Here is an 8,975-nt window from a genome sequence, read left to right on the forward strand (position 1 = left end):
TCTGTCTTTCATCATTGATGAGATTAGTTAAATGCTTATTTTGTTTGTCTTGTGAGATTGGGTGTAAATGGGGGCCCGGATGCTCATAAACAGGGTTGTTTGTTTCGTGGGTCATGTCGCCCGTGGGTCTGCCCCTCTGCGGGGGTCAGGAGGGAATGTTGGGTAACAGCATGACTGGAGAGAAGTGGCCTTTGACCCAGGACCTCTCTCATTCTCTTGCTCTTTCTCTGTCTCTACCTGGGATGGTCCTTTTGCTAGCTGAGGCGAGTTTACAGTATTTTACTATATAGGTATTGATGTACGGTTTGGATTTTACTTTACCTTCTATAATGGTATATCAGTGTTTGGTTTGTTAAATATGATACCCAACTTTGACACGTGTAATGTAAACACATTTTTTTTGTTTACTCCGTTTTCTACTTGAGTTGTTTTTCTCCCTCCTGTTGCATGCCACTTCCCACACCAAGCCCTGCCCCCCTGTCATCCAAGCACTTTCTTGTTGTTTGCTCTGCAGTCTGCATGGTCAGATAGATGCAACAAGATATTGGTGACATGCTGCTTTCCCCAAGCATTATATAATGACACTATTAGTTTGTGTATCTTACTGTCTGCTAGTTTTGTCTTTTCTTAGCAAAGTGGTGACTAAAATAAATATTGTTAGCTGCTAATGCTAATCGCTAGTTAGATGGGTAGCTAGCTTGCTAAATGTACTAATAATCAGAGCAAACGTAACCGTGGTACCAGTGCTGGTGTAGGTAGGTAAGCATGTTTATGCAACGGTATCTTCTGAATCAGAGGAATAAGGTGAAGCATGAATGTGTTGGCACAGAGTTTCCTAAACGCAGATCGCATCATTGCGAACGCAATGATGCGAAATAGACCAAGTAGATCAGACCGGGGTTTGCGGTTTGGAAAGTCAATGAGAGAAGTGACATTCTTCCTTCGTTAAAAAAAACATCTGAACCTAGATTCGAGCAAAGTCTTAAGTAGTTGAACATGTTATTACTCTAGCCTCGTGAATGTGAGAAACTGACACGTTTTCATTTTTGTTCAAAATAAATACAGTGCCTTGCGAAAGTATTCGGCCCCCTTGAACTTTGCAACCTTTTGCCACATTTCAGGCTTCAAACAAAGATATAAAACTGTATTTTTTTGTGAAGAATCAACAACAAGTGGGACACAATCATGAAGTGGAACGACATTTATTGGATATTTCAAACCTTTTTAACCTCTTGGTCCTACCTGGCACGCAGGCGTCCCATCTAGAGAGCTCTGGAAATGCAAATGCGCTACGCTAAATGCTAATAGTATTAGTTAAAACTCAAACGTTCATTAAAATACACATGCAGGGTATTGAATTAAAGCTACACTCGTTGTGAATCCAGGCAACAAGTCAGATTTTTAAAATGCTTTTCGGCGAAAGCATGAGAAGCTATTATCTGATAGCATGTAACACCCCAAAAGACCCGCAGGGGACGTAAACAAAATAATTAGCATAGTCGTCGCTACACAAACCGCACAAATAAAATATAAAACATTCATTACCTTTGACCATCTTCTTTGTTGGCACTCCTAGATGTCCCATAATCACTATTGGGTCTTTTTTTTCTCGATTAAATCGGTCCATATATAGCCTAGATATCGATCTATGAAGACTGTGTGATAAACGGAAAAAAATAGCGTTTCATAACGTAACGTCATTTTTTAAAATGAAAAAACTTGACTATAAACTTTCACAAAACACTTCGAAATACTTTTTTAATGCAACTTTAGGTATTAGTACACGTTAATAAGCGATAAAATTCATCAGGAGGCGATGTCAATTCTATAGGTGTCTGTTTCGAAAAAATGTCTTAGAGAGCTCGACCAAAACATCCGGTCGGAGACCGGAGGGAATCGATTCCCTTGATTCAGTTAGACCAAAAATCAATTGCGAAACAAATGACAAGACTCTAGACAACGTGTGGAAGCTGTAGGCACTTCAACCTCGGCCTCATTTAATTCGATTCACTTTGAACAATTCCTTGAAGTCGCGGATGGATATTTTTTTCCATTTTCAGTGATCAGATATTCCTGCACTTTTCGATGAAACACACGTTCTGTTATAGTCACAGCCGTGATTAAACCAGTTTTATAAACGTCTGAGTGTTTTCTATCCACACATACTAATCATATGCATATACTATATTCCTGGCCTGAGTAGCAGGGCGCTGAAATGTTGCACGATTTTTAACAGAATGTTCGAAAAAGTAGAGGGTCCGACTTAACAGGTTAACAAATCAAAAACTGAAAAATTGGGCGTGCAAAATTATTCAGCCCCTTTACTTCCAGTGCAGCAAACTCTCTCAGAAGTTCAGTGAGGATCTCTGAATTATCCAATGTTGACCTAAATGACTAATGATGATAAATACAATCCACCTGTGTGTAATCAAGTCTCCGTATCAATGCACCTGCACTGTGATAGTTTCAGAGGTCCGTTAAAAGCGCAGAGAGCATCATGAAGAACAAAGGAACACACCAGGCAGTTCCGAGAATAATGTTGTGAAGAAGTTTAAAGCGGATTGGATACAAAAAGATTTCCCAAGCTTTAAACATCCCAAGGGACCACCGTGCAAGCGATAATATTGAAATGGAAGGAGTATCAGACCACTGCAAATCTACCAAGACCTGGCCGTCCCTCTAAACTTTCAGCTCATACAAGGAGAAGACTGATCAGAGATGCAGCCAAGAGGCCCATGATCACACTCTGGATGAACTGCAGAGATCTACAGCTGAGGTGGGAGACTCTGTCCATAGGACAACAATCGTATATTGCACAAATCTGGCCTTTATGGAAGAGTGGCAAGAAGAAAGCCATTTCTTAAAGATATCCATAAAAAGTGTCGTTTAAAGTTTGCCACAAGCCACCTGGGAGACACACCAAACATGTGGAAGAAGGTGCTCTGGTCAGATGAAACCAAAATTGAACTTTTTGGCAACAATGCAAAAAACGTTATGTTTGGCGTAAAAAGCAACACAGCTCATCATGGAACCTACCATCCCCACTGTCAAACATGGTGAAACATGGTTTGGGCCTTTTCTTCAGCAGGGACAGGGAAGATGGTTAAAATTGATGGGAAGATGGATGGAGCCAAATACAGGACCATTCTGGAAGAAACCGGATGGAGTCTGCAAAAGACCTGAGACTGGGACGGAGATTTGTCTTCCAACAAGACAATGATCCAAAACATAAAGCAAAATCTACAATGGAATGGTTCAAAAATAAACATATCCAGGTGTTAGAAAGGCCAAGTCAAAGTCCAGACCTTTAATCCAATCGAGAATCTGTGGAAAGAACTGAAAACTGCTGTTCACAAAAACATCCAACCTCACTGAGCTTGAGCTGTTTGCAAGGAGAATGGGAAAAAATTCAGTCTCTCGATGTGCAAAACTGATAGAGACATACCCCAAGCGACTTACAGCTGTAATCGCAGCAAAAGGTGGCGCTACAAAGTAATTAACTTAAGGGGGCTGAATAATTTGCACGCCCAATTTTTTCAGTTTTTGATTTGTTAAAAAGTTTGAAATATCCACAAATGTCGCTGCCACTTCATGATTGTGTCCCACTTGTTGTTGATTCTTCACAAAAATACAGTTTTATATCTTTATGTTTGAAGCCTGAAATGTGGCAAAGGTCGCAAAGTTCAAGGGGGCTGAATACTTTCGCAAGGCACTGTATCTAAGGAAAGTCTTGATTTGACGGTCTGCACATCCGCAGTTTGTCAGCGAGAATAATACAGCGAACTCAATGACGTATTTTTGTGCACGAGTTTAGCTAGCCAGCGTCACTATGACATCGCCGTCTAGTGTGATCGGGGATTTCTATTGGAGAAGCCGTTTCTGCCTTCATCTTCATACTGTACTGTCTTTAATGTTTGCTAGCTACATGAGGTAAGAATACATGTCACTTCTAATTAAGGGTCAGTTAGAAACACTGACCAGCACTTTTGGTTCCTACCCAATAATTATTTCCTGGCTTATTCATTTGCTGTCATGTCAAACATCAATATATTCAAGGTGCTGCCCACTATATTCCATCTATAGAATTTTGCCCATATCATGCAGCCCTGCAGGTCACTGTGTGGAAATGATAACAAAAGTGCAGGAAATGCAGAAATGTATGAAAATACTGATAATATTTTTTTGTTTGAAGTTGGATTGAACACTACAACAATTAGAATGGAGAAAGCCCCTTCAAAATCACTTATAATGTATGTGTTTCCACCCTAGGGTCATGCACTACTCAAAGCACATTTAGAACTTTTATTATTATTTATTTATTATTTATTATATTTATTATTATATTATTATTATTCAGAAACATAAAATACCTTCAAATACTGTCATACCCACTGGACACGCTTCCTCATCAGGCTACCTCTGCTCTGTCCCTGCCCTTTGGCCAGCTCAACCTTTTCCTCTCTGCCCCTGCCCTTTGGCCAGCTCAACCTTTTCCTCTCTGCCTCCCCTACTCCTTTACTTTCTGCCCTTCACCTCTCTACCTCTTCCCCTGGGCCTGGGGCAAGACCTGACCCAATCCTTTCCACTTCTGGTGGGGTCAGTTCCGGGCTGGGAGGGAGAGGCCGGACATGGGGTTATGAGGGAGAGGAAGGGGCGAAGGGCTGTGCAGGGTTAGGGGGGAAGGGAAGGAAGGAGTGGAGGCTGGAGGGGAGTGATGGAGGTTCTGCTGTGTAGTGTGGCGCTAAGCCTCCTCTGGCTATGCTGTGGTAAATAAGCAGAGGCAGGTGCCAGACAGTCTAGACGGGGCTGATTTGGGGTCCAGGGCCCCTGGTATGTGATACCTGATGCGAGTGTGTGTGTGTGTGTGTGTGTGTGTGTGTGTGTGTGTGTGTGTTAGTAGGATTGCACACTTCTGACTCCTCACAGGAGCGGACCTGCAGTGCCCCTGCTTAAAGCCTTTCCTGTTTAATGTTAAATCAGAGCAGGAGTGCTGGGAGACTTGGCAGGAAAGAGGGGGAGCAGAGGACAAGGGCTGGGAGCAACTCCTTTGTGGACCTGCACCTCTCTCTGTAGTTGACTTCCAGGGTGTTAACTGGTGGCCTAGCCCCCTCTTCTGCTCCACTCAGCACGTCTTCCCCTCACCGCCCCCTCCACACATGTACAAATACACACACATCCACCATCATCATCACTAAGGACCTGAAGCTTACTGTCTTTTGACGTAATTGAAGGAGACTGTAGGATGCTCTATATGAATCAGAGGCCTTTGGATTGTGGAGAAATGGACAAATTGCAAGCAGGCATGGAATGTCCTCTTTCCATCTCCCTATGTCCACCTCTCTCCTCCATCTGTTTGCAAGCCCTCTCAGTAGTCCCCTGCAGGGTCTTGGCACAGACCTGATTAGACAGAAATGACTGTTCCTATACCCTCTACTTATCTGCTCACTTCAGGAAAGGCCTTTCTGTTTCCGTACTCTGCGGTTAACCCAGTGTGTGTCACCATGGCGACCCACTAAATGACTGTATGGACGATGTGTAGACCAGTGTCATCAACATGGTGATGTCATTCAGCCAATGATGTCACCAAGCATGCATCCATCCTCAAATAGAGAAAGGTTTGGGAACAGAGACACCCATAACACACTGACTGACTTCTGGCTAGCTATAATGATTGATGATGAATTGGTATTGATGAATTGATTGATTTATGTATTATTTGATTGCTTGACAGTTGATGAAGATGCTGTTTGATTGTGGTGAGAGCCCCATGGACCCTGAGCTCATCTCCTTCTGCATCAACCTGGCTGCCAACAAGAGGAATGCACAGGTCATCTGTGAAGGTAAAACACACACACACACACACACACACACACACACACACACACACACACACACACACACACACACACACACACACACACACTTCTAATCCTGTTTTTACGTCCCTAGGTAATGGTCTGAAGATGCTGATGAAGAGGGGTCTGAAGCTAAAGGATGTTCTGATCATGAAGATGATCAGGAACGTGTCTCAACACGACGGACCCACCAAGAACCTCTTCATAGTGCGTACTAAACTAACTCAACTCAGTCTTTAACACTGATGAGCTTAATCATGCTCAGTATAGATATAGGCCAGGGATGGTCAACTGTCGCTCGGGGCCCTCCTTTTGTAGGCCTGCGGATCATAATATATATCTTTTTGGAACTCAGTCGTGGTTCTTACTGTTGCGAGTTAGAATAGTAGAATACACAATGTGCCAATTTCAAAATGGGTTATTGCTTCAGCAGTTTCTCTTAAGTCACTGACAGACACTTAATTATCACTAAAATCTGCAAACATTTCTCTCCCCACCCCATTGCAAAATGAGTAGAATTGCATGAAAATGAGTTATAACATTGCAACATTTTCTCTACGTCCCATGGCAAAATGTGTAAACTAGCAGGAAATGACATTTGTTCTCTCCGCTGTCAAGAGGAGGGCCACTAAAATGTCTTGCTCGCAAGGTAGGGTGGAAAGGGGCTGGGGGGCAAAAGGCTAGGGCCGGCTCTGACTGCATGTTTGTGGGTATGGATATGCAGACCCATGAGCCACTGCTGCCGCCTGTGAGGAGTTCAGTTTTTTTTGTAGCTTCCATCCCTGATATAGGCAGGTAAGGCTAGACAGGCTAACATGATCTGTGTTCTTATAATAGTATCACTGAATCCGTAATCTCTCATGGACAGATGCATGTAATAGAGACTGTGGGATGCAAGACCAACAAATAACTTTGTTCCGGTACGCAGATTTTTTTGTCACGGATCATTTGGATAAATCACGATTTCGCAAATCACGATCTTTCAAATTTTGGAAGGAGGGGACATTTGGCCCTGCTTGAAACTTTCAGAGAGTTTCCCTCAGGGTGAAGACTTTGCGTTAGTCTGCTCCCAGAACTTAATTGAGCATCGGAAGCAATTACGCAAGATTTTAGTTCTGGGTTTTGTAGATTACTGACTCCATATCTATGCTTGTTCTTATACTAGTAGCTGAATCCATATATTTTATATATATATATATTTATATATATTTATATATATATATATATTTATATATATATAAATATATATAAATATATATTATATATATTATATATATAAATATATATATATATAAATATATATAAATATATATATATAAATATATATAAATATATATAAATATATATATATATTATATATATTATATATATTATATATATAAATATATATAATATATATTTATATATATTTATATATATATAAATATATATATATATAAATATATATAAATATATTTTTATATATATATATATATATTTTATATATATATATATTTTATATATATATTCACCTTTATTTAACCAGGTAGGGTAGTTGAGAACAAGTTCTCATTTGCAACTGCGACCTGGCCAAGATAAAGCATAGCAGTATGAACAGACAACACGGAGTAAAAATGGGGTCGTGGAAGAATTTTAAAAATCCTGTAAAAAAAAAAAAGAATCTTGGTCTCTCAATCATTGTGCAGTTGACCTTAACTTCTTGACGCTACCCATCCCTTAAGCGGGATAATTGTCATCAGCAACCGCTGAATAGCATAGCGCCTCAGTCAAATAATATTATAAAAAATATTCATATTCATGAAATCACAAGTGCAATATTGCAAAACACAGCTTAGCGTTTTGTTATTCCACCTGTCGTCTCAGATTTTGAAATGATGCTTTACAGCGAAAGCAATCCAAGCGTTTGTATAAGTTTATCGATCACATGACAAAACATTAAGTACACTTAGCATCAGGTAGCTTGGTCACGAAAATCAGAAAAGCAATCAAATTAATCGTTCACCTTTGATGATCTTCGGATGTTTTCTGTCACGAGACTCACAGTTACACAACAAATGTTCATTTTGTTCCATAAAGATTATTTTTACATCCAAAATACCTCAGTTTGTTTGGCGCATTATGTTCAGAAATTCACAGGAAAGAGCGGTCACGACAATGCAGACAAATTCCAAATAATATCCGTAATGTCCACAGAAACATGTCAAATGTTTTTGTAATCAATCCTCAGGTTGTTTTTAAAATATATAATCGATAATATATCAACCGCAAATGTGACCACTTGACGGGATGTTATCGTTCTGGCTCGTTTTTCAAAATAAAAGCCTGAAACTATGTCTGAAGACTGACACCTTGAGGAAGCGATGGGAAATCTGGTTGATATCCCGGGTTCTGTAGCTCAGTTGGTAGAGCATGGCGCTTGTAACGCCAGGGTAGTGGGTTCGATTCCCGGGACCACCCATACGTAGAATGTATGCACACATGACTGTAAGTCGCTTTGGATAAAAGCGTCTGCGAAATGGCATATATTATTTAAATGGAGCAATGGGAGGCTATGGAACATGGCGTTTTCAAAATACAAGCCACCGCCTGGTTTGATTTTTCTGAAGGTTTCGCCTGCAATATCAGTTCTGTTATACTCACAGACAATATTTTGACAGTTTTGGAAACTGTTTTCTATCCTAATCTGTCAATTATATGCATATTCTAGCATCTGGTCCTGAGAAATAGGCCGTTTACTTTGGGAACTTTATTTTTCTGAACATAAAAATAGTGCCCCCTGTCTTCAAGAGGTTACAAATCTAAATGAAAATTATTCAAATCTAAAGTTACGTTTCAACCAGAGAGCGCCCTTAAATCGCGGTAAAAGGCCATACTTGACCGTTGCACTTTAATCATTCCCACAGTGAATGGGAAGGAAGTCAGGAAGGAAGTGGGAAGGAATGGGAAGGAAGTCAGACTAATTTGCAATTTACTGTCATAACCCCAATTATTATTATTTTTAAATTAACATTGGCTGTTAATTCCATCATTTTTTCATTTTGTTGGGGTTGTGAGAATTTTATATGAAAATGGGGTCGTGGGCCAAAAATGTTTGGGAACCCCTGAACTCTGTCTCTATGG

At 40.4% G+C, this 8,975-nt stretch overlaps 1 long non-coding RNA gene across 1 annotated transcript; it reads left to right on the top strand.

Annotated features, from left to right (window-relative positions):
- Positions 1-5,202: 5,202 nt before the first annotated feature.
- On the top strand, positions 5,203-6,427 carry LOC127912229 (uncharacterized). Its single transcript, XR_008081592.1, has 3 exons — positions 5,203-5,615; positions 5,732-5,840; positions 5,950-6,427. It is a non-coding gene; the product is annotated as an uncharacterized LOC127912229 (long non-coding RNA).
- The last annotated feature ends 2,548 nt before the right edge of the window (positions 6,428-8,975 follow it).

This window comes from Oncorhynchus keta, chromosome 26 (genome assembly GCF_023373465.1).
Source record: "Oncorhynchus keta strain PuntledgeMale-10-30-2019 chromosome 26, Oket_V2, whole genome shotgun sequence".
Lineage (NCBI taxonomy): Eukaryota > Metazoa > Chordata > Actinopteri > Salmoniformes > Salmonidae > Oncorhynchus > Oncorhynchus keta.